The sequence below is a fragment of the Heterodontus francisci genome, chromosome X (assembly GCF_036365525.1).
Source record: "Heterodontus francisci isolate sHetFra1 chromosome X, sHetFra1.hap1, whole genome shotgun sequence".
NCBI classification, from domain to species: Eukaryota; Metazoa; Chordata; class Chondrichthyes; order Heterodontiformes; family Heterodontidae; genus Heterodontus; species Heterodontus francisci.
This window is the reverse complement of record NC_090421.1, coordinates 33252888-33270245: the sequence shown is the minus strand read 5'-3', so window position 1 is coordinate 33270245 and position 17358 is coordinate 33252888.

Sequence of the window (17358 nt, the reverse complement as noted above, 5' to 3'; positions counted from 1 at the left end):
ATCACTCTCTGACACTCTCTGATACACTCTGGCACTCTCAGACACTCTCTGACACTCTCTATCACTCTCTGAAACTCTCTGACACACTCTGACACTCTCAGACACTCTCTGACACACTAAGACACTCTCTACCACTCTCTACCACTCTCTGACACTCTCTGATACACTCTAACACTCTCAGACACTCTCTGACACTCTCTTTCACTCTCTGACTCAATCTGACACTCTCAGACAGTCTCAGACACTCTCTATCACTATCTGACACTCTCTGATACTCTCTGATACACTCTGACACTCTCTGACACTCTCTATCACTCTCTGACACTCTCTGACAATCTCAGACACACTCAGACGCTCTCTGACACTCTCTATCACTGTCTGACACTCTCTGACACTCTCTGGCACTCTCTGACCCTCTCTATCACTCTCTGACCCTCTCTGAGACTCTCAGACCCACTCAGACACTCGCTGACACTCACTATCACTCTCTGGCACTCTCTGACACTTTCAGACATTCTCTGCCACTCTCTATTACTCTCTATCACTCGCTGACACTTTCAGACACTCTCTGCCACTCTCTATCACTCTCTGTCACTCTCTGACACTCTCTGACACTCTCACACTCTCTGACACTCTCTGAAACTCTCTGACACTCTCACACTCTCGGACCCTCTCTGACACTCTCTATCACTCTCTGACACTCTCTATCACTCTCTGACACTCTCTGACACTCTCTGACAATCTCAGACACACTCAGACACTCTCTGACACTCTCTGACACTTTCAGACACTCTCTGCCACTCTCTATCACTCTCTGACACTCTCTGACACTCTCTGACACTCTCTGACACTCTCTCGCACTCTCTGACACTCTCTGACCCACTCTGACACTCTCTGACATTGTCTGACACTCTCTGACACTCTCACACTCTCTGACACTCTCACTCTCTCTGACACTCTCTGACACGCTCTCACACTCTCTGACACTCTCTATCACTCTCTGACACTCTCTGACACTCTCTCTCACTCTCTGACACTCTGACACTCTCTGACACACTCAGACACTCTCTGACACTCTCTATCCCTCGCTGACACTCTCTGACAATTTCAGTCACTCTCTGCAACTCTCTATCACTCTCTGACACTTTCAGACACTCTCTGCCACTCTATCACTCGCTGACACTCTCTATCACTCTCTGACACTCTCTGACACTCTCACACTCTCTGGCACTCTCTGACACTCTCTCACACTCTCTGACACTCTCTGACCCACTCTGACACTCTCTGACATTGTCTGACACTCTCTGACACTCTCACACTCTCTGACACTCTCACTCTGTCTGACACTCTCTGACACGCTCTCACACTCTCTGACACTCTCTATCACTCTCTGACACTCTCTGACAGTCTCTCTCACTCTCTGACACTCTGACACTCTCTGACACACTCAGACACTCTCTGACACTCTCTATCCCTCGCTGACACTCTCTGACAATTTCAGTCAGTCTCTGCAACTCTCTATCACTCTCTGACACTTTCAGACACTCTCTGCCACTCTATCACTCGCTGACACTCTCTATCACTCTCTGACACTCTCTGACACTCTCACACTCTCTGGCACTCTCTGACACTCTCTCACACTCTCTCACACTCTCTGACGCTCTCTGACCCTCTCGGACCCTCTCTGACCCTCTCTGACACTCTCTGAAATTTTATATCACTCTCTGTCACTGTGACACTCTCTATCACTCTCTGACTCTGTCTGACACACTCTGACACTCTCAGGCACTCTCTGAAACTCTCTATCACTCTCTGAAACTCTCTGACACTCGCAGACACTCTCTGATACTTTCTGACACTCTCAGACACTCTCTGACACTCTCTATCACTCTCAGACAATCCCTGACCCTCTCAGACACTCTCTGACACTCTCTATCACTCTCTGTCACTCTCTGACACTCTCTGGCACTCTTTGACACTCTCTGACATTCTCTGACACTCTCTATCGCTCTCTGACTCTCTCTAACTCTCTCTGTCTCTCTCTATCACTCTCGATCACTCTGTATCACTCTCAGACATTTTCTTACACTCTCAGCCACTCTCTGACACTCCGTTTCACTATCACTCTGTATCTTTCTCAGTCTTTTTCTGACACTCTCAGAAACTCTCTGATTCTCTCTGACTCTCTCTGACTCTCTCAGACACTCTCTGACTCTCTCTGACTCTCTCTAACTCTCTCTCACACTCTCTCACACTCTCTGTCACAGAGAGAGAGAGAACAGCGGGAGCAGAGCTTTGAAATGTGCGCCAATAAGTCGGAAGCCACACAGCGAGAGAGAGAGAGAGAGAACAGCGGGAGCAGAGCTTTGAAAAGCGCACCAAGAAATGGGAAGCCACAGAGGGAGAGAGAGGGAGAACAGCGGCAGCACAGATTTGAAAAAGGCGCCAAGAAATCGGAAGCCACACAGACAGACAGAGAGAGAACAGCGGGAGCAAAGCTTTGAAAATCGCGCCAAGAAATCGGAAGCCACAGAGAGAGAGAGAGAGAGAGAACAGCGGGAGCTGAGCTTTGAAATGCGCGCCAAGAAATCGGAAGCCACAGAGAGAGAGAGAGAGAGAGAACAGCGGGAGCTGAGCTTGGAAAAGCGCGCCAAAAAATCGGATGTCACAGAGAGAGAGAGAGAGAGAACAGCGGCAGGAAAGATTTGAAAAGCGCGCCAAGAAATCGGATGTCACAGAGAGAGAGAGAGAGAGAGAACAGCGGGAGCTGAGCTTGGAAAAGCGCGCCAAAAAATCGGATGTCACAGAGAGAGAGAGAGAGAGAACAGCGGCAGCAGAGATTTGAAAAGCGTGCCAAGAAATCGGAAGCCACAGAGCCAGAGAGAACAGCGGGAGCTGAGCTTTGAAAAGTGTGCCAAGAAATCGGAAGACATTTCTCGTGTGTAGGCGGAGCGCACGCGGGACTGCTGGGTAAGTAAGGTTACATATTTGGGCAGTTGCTTGAGTGTCCCTGCTGACTGCACCAACGGGAAGTGCACCTAACTCCAGCTCCTCGAGAACCGCGTTAGGGAACTGGAGCTGGATGAACTTCGGATCATTCTGGAGGCGGAGGGGGTTATTGACAGGAGTTATAGGGAGGTAGTCACACCTCAGGTAAAAGAAGTAGGTAGATGGGTTACCGTCAGGGGAAGAAGGAGAGGGAACCAGCAGGCAGTGCAGGGATCCCCTGTGGCCGTTTCCCTCAACAACAGGTATACCGTTTTGGATACTGTTGGGGGGGGGGGACTTACCGGGGTAAGCAATGGGGTACAGGTCTCTGGCACAGAGTCTGTCCCTGTTGCTCAGAAGGGAAGGGGGAAGAGGAGCAGAGCATTAGTCATTGGGGACTGCATAGTTAGGGGAACAGATAGGAGGTTCTGTGGGAACGAGAGAGACTCATGGTTGGTGTGTTGCCTCCCAGCTTCGTGATGTCTCGGATCGTGTTTTTCGGATCCTTAAGGGGGAGGGGGAGCAGCCCCAAGTCGTGGTCCACATAGGCACCAACGACATAGGTAGGAAGAGAGATGGGGATTTAAGGCAGAAATTCAGGGAGCTCGGGTGGAAGCTTCGAGCGAGAACAAACAGAGTTGTTATCTCTGGGTTGTTGCCCGTGCCACGTGCTAGCGAAGCGAGGAATAGGGAGAGAGAGGAGTTGAACACGTGGCTGCAGGGATGGTGCAGGAGGGAGGGTTTTGGTTTCCTGGATAATTGGGGCTCTTTCTGGGGTAGGTGGGACCTCTACAAACAGGATGGTCTTCACCTGAACCAGAGGGGTACCAATATCCTGGGGGGCAGATTTGCTAGTGCTCTTCGGGGGGCTTAAAATAATTCAGCAGATGTTTGGGAACCTAAATTGTAGTTCCAGTGTACAGGATGTTGAGAGTAGTGAGGTCAGGGATAAGGTTACAAGGACGCAAGAGGGCACTGGCAAGCAAGAACTTGGTTTAAAGTGTGTCTACTTCAAAGCCAGGAGCATCCGAAATAAGGTGGGCGAACTGGCAGCATGGATTGGTACCTGGGATCTCGATGTTGTGGCCATTTCAGAGACATGGGTGGAGCAGGTTCCGGGATTTAGATGTTTCAGTAAGAACAGAAAAGATGGTAAAAGAGAGGGAGGGGGGAGGGGTGGCATTGTTAATCGAGGAGAGTATTACGGCGGCAGAAAGGACATTTGAGGACTCGTCTACTGAGGTAGTATGGGCCGAGGTTAGAAACAGGAGAGGAGAGGTCACCCTGTTGGGAGTCTTCTATAGACCTCCGAATAGTTCCAGAGATGTAGAGGAAAGGATAGCGAAGATGATTCTCGACAGGAGCGAGAGTAACAGGGTAGTTGTTATGGGGGACTTTAACTTTCCAAATATTGACTGGAAATACTATAGTTCGAGTACTTTAGATGGGTCAGTTTTTGTCCAGTGTGTGCAGGAGGGTTTTCTGACACAGTATGTAGACTGGCCAACCAGGGGCGATGCCACATTGGATTTGGTACTGGGTAATGAACTCGGCCAGCTGTTAGATTTAGATGTTTAGTTTCGAGATACAGCACTGAAACAGGCCCTTCGGCCCACCGAGTCTGTGCCGACCATCAACCACGCATTTTATACTAATCCTACACCAATCCCCATATTCCCACCACATCCCCACCTGTCCCTATATTTCCCTACCACCGACCTATACTCGGGGCAATTTACAATGGCCAATTTACCTACCAACCTGCAAGTCTTTTGGCTTGTGGGAGGAAACCGGAGCACCCGGAGAAAACCCACGCAGACACAGGGAGAACTTGCAAACTCCACACAGGCAGTACCCAGAATAGAACCCGGGTCGCTGGAGCTGTGGTGCTGACCACTGCGCCACTGTGCCTTTGGTGATAGTGATCACAATTCGGTTAGGTTTACCTTAGCGATGGGCAGGGACAGGTATATACCGCATGGCAAGAATTATAGCTGGGGGAAAGGAAATTATGATGCGATTAGGCAAGATTTAGGATGCGCAGGATGGGGAAGGAAACTGCAGGGGATGGGCACCATCGAAATGTGGAGCTTATTCAAGGAGCAGCTACTGCGTGTCCTTGATAAGTGTGTACCTGTCAGGCAGGGAGGAAGTTGTCGGGCGAGGGAGCCGTGGTTTACTGAAGAAGTTGAAGCGCTTGTCAAGAGGAAGAAGAAGGCTAATGTTAGGATGAGACGTGAAGGCTCAGTTAGGGCGCTTGAGAGTTACAAGCTAGCCAGGAAGGATCTAAAGGGAGAGCTAAGAAGAGAGAGGAGAGGACACGAGAAGTCATTGGCGGATAGGATCAAGGAAATCCCTAAGGCTTTCTATAGGTATATCAGGAATAAAAGAATGACTAGAGTTAGATTAGGGCCAATCAAGGATAGTAGTGGGAAGCTGTGTGTGGAATCAGAGGAGATAGGGGAAGCGTTAAATGAATATTTTTCGTCAGTATTTACAGTAGAGAAAGAAAATGTTGTCGAGGAGAATACTGAGATACAGACTACTAGGCTAGATTGGATTGAGGTTCACAAGGAGGAGCTGTTAGCAATTTTGGAAAGTGTGAAAATAGATAAGTCCCCTGGGCCAGATTTATCCGAGGATTCTCTGGGAAGCCAGGGAGGAGATTGCAAAGCCTTTGTCCTTGATCTTTATGTCGTCATTGTCGACAGGAATAGTGCCGGAAGACTGGAGGATAGCAAGTGTTGTCGCCTTGTTGAAGAAGGGGAATCGAGACAGCCCTGGTAATTATAGACCTTTGAGCCTTACTTCGGTTGTGGGTAAAATGTTGGAAAAGATTATAAGAGATAGGATTTATAATCATCTGGAAAAGAATAAGTTCATTAGCGATAGTCAGCACGGTTTTGTGACGGGTAGGTCGTGCCTCACAAACCTTATTGAGTTTTTTGAGAAGGTGAACAAACAGGTGGATGTGGGTAAAGCCGTGGATGTGGTGTATATGGATTTCAGTAAGGCGTTTGAATTAGAATTAGAACATTACAGCGCAGTACAGGCCCTTTGGCCCTCGATGCTGTGCCGACCTGTGAAACCATCTGACCTACACTATTCCATTTTCATCCAAATGTCTATCCAATGACCACTTAAATACCCTTAAAGTTGGCGAGTCTACTACTGTTGCAGGCAGGGCGTTGCACGCCCCTACTACTCTCTGAATAATGAAACTACCTCTAACATCTGTCCGATATCTATCACTCTCAACTTAAAGCTATGTCCCCTCGTGTTTGCCATCACCATCCGAGGAAAATGACTCTCACTACCCACCCTATCTAACTCTCTCATTATCTTATATGTCTCTATTAAGTCACCTCTCCTCCTCCTTCTCTCCAACGAAAACAACCTCAAGTCCCTCAGCCTTTCCTCGTAAGACCTTCCCTCCATACCAGGCAACATCCTAGAAAATCTCCTCTGCACCCTTTCCAAAGCTTCCACATACATCCTATAATGCGGTGACCAGAACTGCACACAATACTCCAGGTGCGGTCTCACCAGAGTTTTGTACAGCTGCAGCATGACCTCGTGGCTCCGAAACTCGGTCCCCCTACGAATAAAAGCTAACACAACATATGCCTTCTTAACAGCCCTATTAACCTGGGTAGCAACTTTCAGGGATTTATGTACCTGGACACCAAGAGGTCTCTGTTCATCTACACTACCAAGAATCTTCCCATTAGCCCAGTACTCTGCATTCCTGTTACTCCTTCCAAAGTGAATCACCTCACACTTTTCCGCATTAAACTCCATTTGCCATCTCTCAGCCCAGCTCTGCAGCCTATCTATGTCCCTCTGTACCCTACAACATCCTTCGGCACTATCCACAACTCCACCGACCTTAGTGTCATCCGCAAATTTACTAACCCACCGTTCGACACACACATCCAGGTCATTTATAAAAATGATAAACAGCAGTGGCCCCAAAACAGATGCTTGCAGTACACCACTAGAAACAGAACTCCAGGATGAACATTTGCCATCAACCACCACCCTCTGTCTACTTTCAGCAAGCCAATTACTGATCCAAAGATCTAAATAGCCTTCAACCACACACTTCCGTATTTTCAGACAGTCTCTGACATTCTCAGGCACTCTCAGAAAGTCTCTGACACACTCTGTCACTCTCTGACACTCTCAATCACTCTCTATCACTCTCAGACACTCTCAGACTCTCTCTGACACTCTCTACCACTCTCCATCACTCTCTGACAGTCTCTATAACTCTCAGACACCCTCTCACACTCTCTGACACTCTCTGGCATTCAAGATCACTCTCTGACACTCTCTAACACACTCTGACACTCACAGACACTCTCAGACACTCTCTGACACTCTCTGATACTCTCTATCACTCTCTGATACTCTCTGACACTCTCATACACTCTCTGACACTCTCTGGCACTCTCTCGCACTCTCTGACACTCAATATCACTCTCTGACACTCTCTATCTCTCTCTGACACTCTGAAACTCTAAATCACTCTCTGACACACTCTGACAATCTCTGACACTCTCTGTTGCTCTCGGATACACTCTGACACTCGCTGACACTCTCAGACTCTCTCTGACACACTCTTTCACACGCTATCACACTCTGACACACTCTATCACACACTGACACTCGCTGACACTCTCTTACACCCACTGACACTCTCTGGCACTCTCTGCAACTCTCCGGCTCTCGAGATCACTTTCTGACACTCTCTGACACTCTCTATCACTCTCTGACACTCTCTGACACTCTCGATCACTCTCTATCACTCTCTATCACTCTCTGACACACTCAGACCCTCTCTGACACTCTCTGACACTCTCAGACACTCTCCATCACTCTATGACACTCTCTATCGCCCTCTGACACTCTCTATCACTCTCGGACACTCTCAGACACTTTCCATCACTCTCTGACACTCTCAGACTCTCTCTGAAACTCTCTGTCACACTCTATCACTCTCTGACACACACTCTCACTCTCTGACACACCGTGACACTCTCTATCACTCTCCGACAATCTCTGACACTCTCTGATTCACTCTGACACTCTCACACACTATCACTCTCTGACACTCTCCATCACTCTCTGACACTCACTGACACACTCTGACACTCTCAGACAGTCTCAGACACTCTCTATCACCCTCTGACACTCTCTATCACTCTCGGACACTCCCAGACACTATCTGTCGCTCTCGGACACTCTCAGACACTTTCCATCACTCTCTGACACTCTCAGACTCTCTCTGAAACTCTCTGTCACACTCTATCACTCTCTGACACACACTCTCACTCTCTGACACACTCTGACACTCTCTATCACTCTCCGACAATCTCTGACACTCTCTGATTCAGTCTGACACTCTCACACACTATCACTCTCTGACACTCTCCATCACTCTCTGACACTCACTGACACACTCTGACACTCTCAGACACTCTCAGACAGTCTCAGACACTCTCTATCACTCTCTGAAACTCTCTGCAACGCTTTGACTCTCTCTATCTCTGTCTATCACTCTCTGGCACTCTCTGACACTCTCGGATACACGCTGACACTCCCTGACACTCTCTGACACATTCTGTCACTCTCTGACAAACTCTGACAATCTCAGACACAATCAGAAACTCTCAGACACTCTCTGTCACTCTCTGACACTCTCTGACACATTCAGACACTCTCAGACACACTCAGACAAACTCAAACAATCTCTGGCACTCTCTGGCACTCTCTATTACACTCTGACACTCTCTGACAATCTAAGACACAATCAGACACTCTCTGGCACTCTCTGGCGGTCTCTCTCACTCTCTGGCACTCTCTATCACTCTCTGACACTCTCTGACACTCTTTGAATGTTTATATCACTCTCTGACACACTCTATCACTTTCTGACACTCCCTGGCACTCTCAGACTCTCCCTGACACTATCAGGCTCTCTATGACTCTCTCTATCACTCTCTGACACTCTCTGACACTCTCAGACACTCTCTGACACTCTCTGACGCTCTCAGACACTCTCTCTCACTCTCTATCACTCTCTGACACTCTCTATCACTTTCTGACACTGCCTGACACACACTGACACTCTCAGGCACTCTCTGAAAGTCTCTATCACTCTCAGACACTCTCAGACTTTTTCAGACACTCTCTGACAACTCTATCACTCTCTGGCACTCTCTGACACTCTCAGATACACTCTGACACTCCCTGACACTCTCTGAAACTCCCTTTCACTTTCTGAAACTCTCTGACAATCTCAGACACAATCAGACACTCTTTGGCACTCTCTATCACTCTCTGACATTCTCTGACATTCTCTGACACTTTCAGACACTCTCAGACACTCTCTAACACTCTGTAACACTCTCTACCACTCTCTGACACTCTCTGACACTCTCTTATACACTGTGACACACCCTGACACTCTCTGACACTTTCTATCACTCTCAGACACTCTCTGACAATCTCAGACACAATCAGAAACTCTCAGACACTCTATGTCACTCTCTGACACTCTCTGTCACTTTCAGACACTCTCAGACACACTCATACACTCTCTGGCACTCTCTGGCACTCTCTATCACTCTCTGGCACTCTCTATCACTCTGTCTCACTCTCTGACACTCTCTGAATGTTTATATCACTCTCTGACACACTCTGTCACTGTCTGACACTCCCTGACACTCTCTGACTCTCTCTGACTCTCTCTATCACTCTCTGACACTCTCTGACACTCTCTGACGCTCGCAGATGCTCTCTATCACTCTCTGAAACTCTCTATCACTCTCTGACACTCTCTATCACTTTCTGACACAGCCTGACACTCTCAGGCACTCTCTGAAAGTCTCTATCACTCTCTAAAACTCTCTGACACTGGCAGACACTCTCTGACACTTTCTATCACTTTCTGACACTCTCAGACACTCTCAGACATTTTCAGACACTCTCTGGCACTCTCTATCACTCTCTGACACTCTCTATCACTCTCAGTCTCTCTCAGACACTCCCTGACACTCTCAGACACTCTCGGACACTCTCTATCACTCTCTGACGCACTCTATCACTCTCTGAAACTCACTGAAACTCTCTGACACTCTCTGTCACTCTCTGATACACTCTGTCACTCTCTATCACTCTCAGACACTCTCTATCACTCTCAGTCTCTCTCAGACACTCCCTGACAATCTCAGACACTCTCAGACACTCCCTATCACTCTCTGACACACTCTATCACTCTCTGAAACTCACTGAAACTCTCTGACACTATCTGTCACTCTCTGTCACTCTCTGACATTCTCTACCACTCTGTACCACTCTCTACATCTCTCTGTCACTCTCTGACTCTCTCTATCACTCTCTGACACTCTGACACTCTCAGACACTGTCAGACACAGTTTGACACTCTCTGACACTCTGAGACACTCTCTGACACAGTCTGACACGCTCAGACCCTCTAAGACACTCTTGACACTTTCTATCACTGCATGACACTCTCAGACACTCTCTGTCACTTTCTCTCACTCTCTGACACTGTTTGACACTCTCTGACATTGTCTGACACTCTCAGACACTCTCTGACACTTTCCATCACTCTCTGACACTCTCAGAAACTCTCAGACTGTCTCAGACAATTTATATCTCTCTCTGACACTGCCTGACACTCTCTGACACTCTCTGACACTCTCAGACACTCTCTGACACTCTCAGACACTGTCAGACACAGTTTGACACTCTCTGACACTCTGAGACACTCTCTGACACGCTCTGACACTCTCAGGCACTCTCTGACACTTTCTAACTCTCTCTGAAACTCTCAGACACTTTATATCACTCTCCGACACAATCTGAACCTCTCTGACACTTTCTATCACTCTCTGACACTCTCAGACACTCTCAGACACATTCTATCTCTCTTTGACACTCTCTGACACTCTCAGAGACTCTCAGGCAGTCTCAGACGCTCTCTATCACTCTCTGCCACTGTTTGACACTCTCTGACACTCTCAGACTCTCTCAGACACTCCCTGACACTCTCAGACACTTTCTACCACTCTCTGACACTGTCTGACATTCTCTGACACTCTCTGACACTCTCACACCCTCTCTGACACACTCTGACACTCTCAGGCACTCTCAGACGCTCTCTATCACTCTCCATCACTCTCCGACACTCTCTCATACTCTCCATCACTCTCTGAAACTCTCTGACACTCTCTATCACTTTCTGACACTCTCTGACTCTGTCTGACTCTCTCTGACATTCTCAGACACTCTCAGACACTCTCAGACACTCTCTGACAAACTCTGACACTCTCTGACACTCTCAGACACTCTCTTTCGCACTCTATCACTCCATGACAGTCCCTATCACTCCCTGACACTCTCAGATTCTGTCTGACAATCTCTTTCACTCTCCATCACTCTCTGACACTCTCTGACACTCTCTGACACTCTCAGACACTCTCTGACACTCTCTGACACCTCAGACATCTCTACCACTCTCTATCACTCTCTGATAATCTCTATCGCTCTCCGACACTCTCTGAAACTCTCTGATACACTCTGACACTCTCAGACACCGTCTGACACTCTGCATCACTCTCTGACACTCTCTGACACTCTGTATAACTCTCTGACACTCTCTGATACACTCTGACACTCCCAGACAGTCTCTGACACTTCTATCACTCTCTGACACACTCTGACACTCTCCATCACTCTCGGACAATCTCTGACACTCTCTGATACACTCTGAAACTCTCAGACACTCTCTGACACTCTCTATCACTCTCTGACACTCTCTGAAACTCTCTGATACACTGTGACACTCTCAGACACACTCTGACACTCTGTATCACTCTCTGAAACTCTCTGACACTCTCTATCATTCTCTGACACTCTCTGACACTCTCTGATACACTCTGACACTCTCAGACACTCTCTGACACTTTTATCACTCTCTGACACACTCTGAAACTCTCTATCACTCTCTGACAATCTCTGACACTCTCTGACACTCTCAGACACTCTCAGACAGTCTCAGACACTCTCTATCACTCTCTGAAACGCTCTGCCACGCATTGACACTCTCTATCTCTCTCCATCACTCTCTATCACTCTCTGACACTCTCTGACACCTTCCGACACTCTCAGGCAATCTCTACCTCTCGCTATCACTCACTGAGACTCTCTGATACACTCTGACACTCCCTGATACTCTCTGATACTCTCCATCACTCTCTGACACTCTCTGACAATCTCAGACACAATCTGACACTCTCTATGACTCTCTGACACTCTCTGACACTTTCAAACACTCTCAGACACACTCATACACTCTCTGGCACTCTCTGGCACTCTCTATCGCACTCTGGCACTCTCTATCACTCTCTGACAATCTCTGACACTTTCAGACTGTCCATGTCACTCTCAGACTCTCTCTGACTCTCTCTATCACTCTCTAACGCTCTCTGACACTCTATATCACTTTCTGACACTGCCTGACACACACTGACACTCTCAGGCACTCTCTGAAACTCTCTATCACTTGCAGACACTCTCTGACACTTTTTATGACTTTCTGACACTCTCAGACACTCTCAGACACTCTCTGGCACTCTCTATCACTCTCTGACACTCTCTATCACACTCTGATACTTTCTGTCACTCTCTGACACTCTCTGTCACTCTCTATCACACTCAGCCTCTCTCTATCACTCTCTGACACTCTCTGACACTCTCTGTCACTCTCTGTCACTCTCTGACACTCACTATCACTCTCTGACACTCTCAGACGCTCTCAGACACTCTCTGACACTCACTATCACTCTCCGACACTCTCTACCACTCTCTGTCACTCTCTGACACTCTCTGACACTCACTATCACTCTCTGACACTCTCAGACCCTCTCAGACACTCTCTGACACTTTATATCACTCTCTGACTCTCTTAGACACTCTCTGTCACTTTCTATCACTCTCTGACACTGTTTGACACTCTCTGACACTCTCAGACACTCTCAGACACTTTATATCACTCTCTGACACTCTCAGACAGTCTCTGACGCTTTCTATCACTCGCTGACACTCTCTGACCCTCTCAGAGACTCTCAGATAGTCTCAGACACTTTCTATCACTCTCTGACACTGTCTGACATTCTCGACCCTCTCAGACACTCTCTTTCACTCTCCATCCCTCTATGACACTCCCTATCACTCCCTAACACTCTCAGATACTCTATGGCACTCTCTTTCACTCTCCGACACTGTCAGACACTCTCTGACACTCTCTGACACTCTCAGACTCTCTCAGACTCTATCTATCACTCTCTATCACTCTCTGGCACACTCTGAATCTCCCTCTGACACTCTCTGACACTCTCTATCACTCTCTGACACTCTCTGACACTTTCCGACACTCTCAGACACTCTCTACCACTCTCTATCACTCTCAGACACTCTCTGAGACTCTCTGATACACTCTGACACTCCCTGACACTCTCTGACTCTCTCCATCACTCTCTCACACTCTCTGAAACTCTCTGACAATCTCAGACACTCCCTGACACTCTCTATGACTCTCTGACACTCTCTGACACGTTCAGACACTCTCAGACACACTCATACACTCTCTGGCGCTCTCTGGCACTCTCTATCACTCTCTGGCTCTCTCTATCACTCTCTGACACTCTCTGACACTCTCTGACACTCTCAGACTCTCCCTGACGCTATCAGAATCTCTCTATCACTCTCTGACACTCTCTGACACTCTCAGACTCTCTCTGTCACTCACTGACACTCTCTATCACTCTCTGACACAATCTGACACACTCAGACACTCTATCTCTCTCTATCACTCTCTGTTACTCTCTGACACACTCTGACACACACTGACACACTCTGACAATCTCTGACAATCTCTGACATTCTCTATCATTCTCTGAAACACTCAGTCACTCACAGACACTCTCAGACACTCTCGATCACTCTCTGACATTCTCTATCTCTCTCTGACACTCAAAGACACTCTCTATCACTCTCTGACACTCTTTATCACACTCTGACACTTTCTGTCACTCTCTATCACTCTCAGCCTCTCTCTATCACTCTCTGACACTCTCTGACACTCTCTGACACTCTCTGTCACTCTCTGTCACTCTCTGACACTCTCTACCACTCTCTACCACTCTCTGTCACTCTCTGACACTCTCTGACACTCTCTATCACTCTCTGACACTCGCAGACCCTCTCAGACACTTTCTGACACTTCATATTACTCTCTGACTCTCTCAGACACTCTCTGTCACTTTCTCTCACTCTCTGACACTGTTTGACACTCTCTGACACTCTCAGACACTCTCAGACACTTTATATCACTCTCTGACACTCTCAGACAGTCTCTGACACTTTCTATCACTCGCTGACACTCTCTGACACTCTCAGAGACTCTCAGATAGTCTCAGACACTTTCTATCACTCTCTGACACTGTCTGACAATCTCTGACACTCTCAGACACTCACTTTCACTCTCTATCCCTCTATGACACTCCCTATCACTCCCTAACACTCTCAGATACTCTATGGCACTCTCTTTCACTCTCCATCAATCTCTGACACTGTCAGAAACTCTCTGACACTCTCAGAATCTCTCAGACTCTATCTATCACTCTCTGCCACTCTCTATCACTCTCTGACACTCTCTGAGACTCTCTGATACACTCTGACACTCCCTGACACTCTCTGACACTCTCCATCACTCTCTCACACTCTCTGACACTCTCTGACAATCCCAGACACTCCCTGACACTCTCTATGACTCTCCATCACTCTCTGACACTCACTGACACACTCTGACACTCTCTGACACTCTCAGACGCTCTCTGACACTCTCTATCACTCTCTGACACTCTATATCACTTTCTGACTCAGCCTGACACACACTGACACTCTCAGGCACTCTCTGAAACTCTCTATCACTCTCTATCACTCTCTGACACACTCTGACACTGTCTATCACTCTCTGACACTCTCTGACACTCACTATCACTCTCTAGCACTCTCTGGCACACGCTAAAACTCTCTGGCACTCTCAGACTCTCTTTATCACTCTCTGACACACTCTGACAGTCTCAGACACTCTCTATCACTCTCAGACACTCTCTATCGCTCTCTATCACTCTCTGACACTCTCTGACACTCTCAGACACTCTCTATCACTCACTGACACTCTCTATCACTCGCTGACACAATCTGACACACTCAGACACTCTATCACTCTCTATCACTCTCTGTTACTCTCTGACACACTCTGACACAATCTGACACACTCAGACACTCTATCACTCTCTATCACTCTCTGTTACTCTCTGACACACTCTGACACACTCTGACACTCTCTGACACTCTCTGACAATCTCTGACAATCTCTGACACTCAAAGACACTCTCTATCACTCTCTGACACTCTTTATCACACTCTGACACTTTCTGTCACTCTCTGACACTCCCTGTCACTCTCTATCTATCTCATCCTCTCTCTATCACTCTCTGACACTCTCTGACACTCTCTGACACTCTTTGTCACTCTCTGTCACACTCTGACACTCTCTACCACTCTCTACCACTCTCTGTCACTCTCTGACACTCTCTGACACTCTCAGACCCTCTCAGACACTCTCTGACACTTTATATCACTCTCTGACTCTCTCAGACACTCTCTGTCACTTTCTATCACTCTCTGACACTGTTTGACACTCTCTGACACTCTCAGACACTCTCAGACACTTTATATCACTCTCTGACACTCTCAGACAGTCTCTGACACTTTCTATCACTCGCTGACACTCTCTGACACTCTCAGAGACTCTCAGATAGTCGCAGACACTTTCTATCACTCTCTGACACTGTCTGACAATCTCTGACACTCTCAGACACTCTCTTTCACTCTCTATCCCTCTATGACACTCCCTATCACTCCCTAACACTCTCAGATACTCTATGGCACTCTCTTTCACTCTCCATCACTCTCTGACACTGTCAGACACTCTATGACACTCTCCGAGACACTCTGATACACTCTGACACTCCCTGACACTCTCTGACACTCTCCATCACTCTCTCTCACTCTCTGACACTCTCTGACAATCCCAAACACTCCCTGACACTCTCTATGACTCTCTGACACTCTCTGACACGTTCAGACACTCTCAGACACACTCATACACCCTCTGGCGCTCTCTGGCACTCTCTATCACTCTCTGGCTCTCTCTATCACTCTCTGACACTCTCTGACACTCTCTGACACTCTCAGACTCTCCCTGACGCTCTCAGACTCTCTCTGACACTCTCTATCACTCTCTGACACTCTCAGACGCTCTCTGACACTCTCTATCACTCTCTGACACTCTATATCACTTTCTGACTCAGCCTGACACACACTGACACTCTCAGGCACTCTCTGAAACTCTCTATCACTCTCTGAAACTCTCTGACACTCGCAGACACTCTCTGACACATTTTATCACTTTCTGACACTCTCAAACAATCTCAGACACTCTCAGACACTCTCAGACACTCTCTGACACTCTCTATCACTCTCTGACACTCTCTATCGCACTCTGACAATTTCTGTCACTCTCTGACACTCTCTGTCACTCTCTATCACTCCCAGGCACACTCTATCGCTCTCTGACACTCTGTGACACTATCTGACACTCTATGTCACTCTCTGACTCTCTCTGACATTCTCAGACACTCTCTGACTCTCTCAGACACTCTCTGATACTTTCTATCACTCTCTGACACTCTCAGACACTCTCTGTCACTTTCTATCACTCTCTGACACTGTTTGACACTCTGTGACGCTCTCAGACACTCTCATACACTTTCTATCACTCTCTGGCAATCTCAGACACTCTCAGAGACTCTCAGACAATCTCAGACACTTTCTATCACTCTCTGACACTGTCTGACAATCTCTGACACTGTCAGACACTCACTTTCACTCTCTATCCCTGTATGACACTCCCTATCTCTCCCTTACACTCTCAGATTCTCTATGACAATCTCTTTCACCCTCCATCACTCTCAGACACTCTCAGACACTCTCTGACACTCTCAGACTCTCTCAGACACTCCCTATCACTCTCTATCACTCTCTGACACTGTCTATCACTCTTTGACACTCTCTGACACTCACTATCACTCTCTGTCACTCTCTGGCACACTCTGACACGCTCTGGCACTCTCAGACACTCTTTATCACTCTCTGACACACTCTGACAGTCTCTGACACTCTCAGACAGTCTCAGACACTCTCTATCAC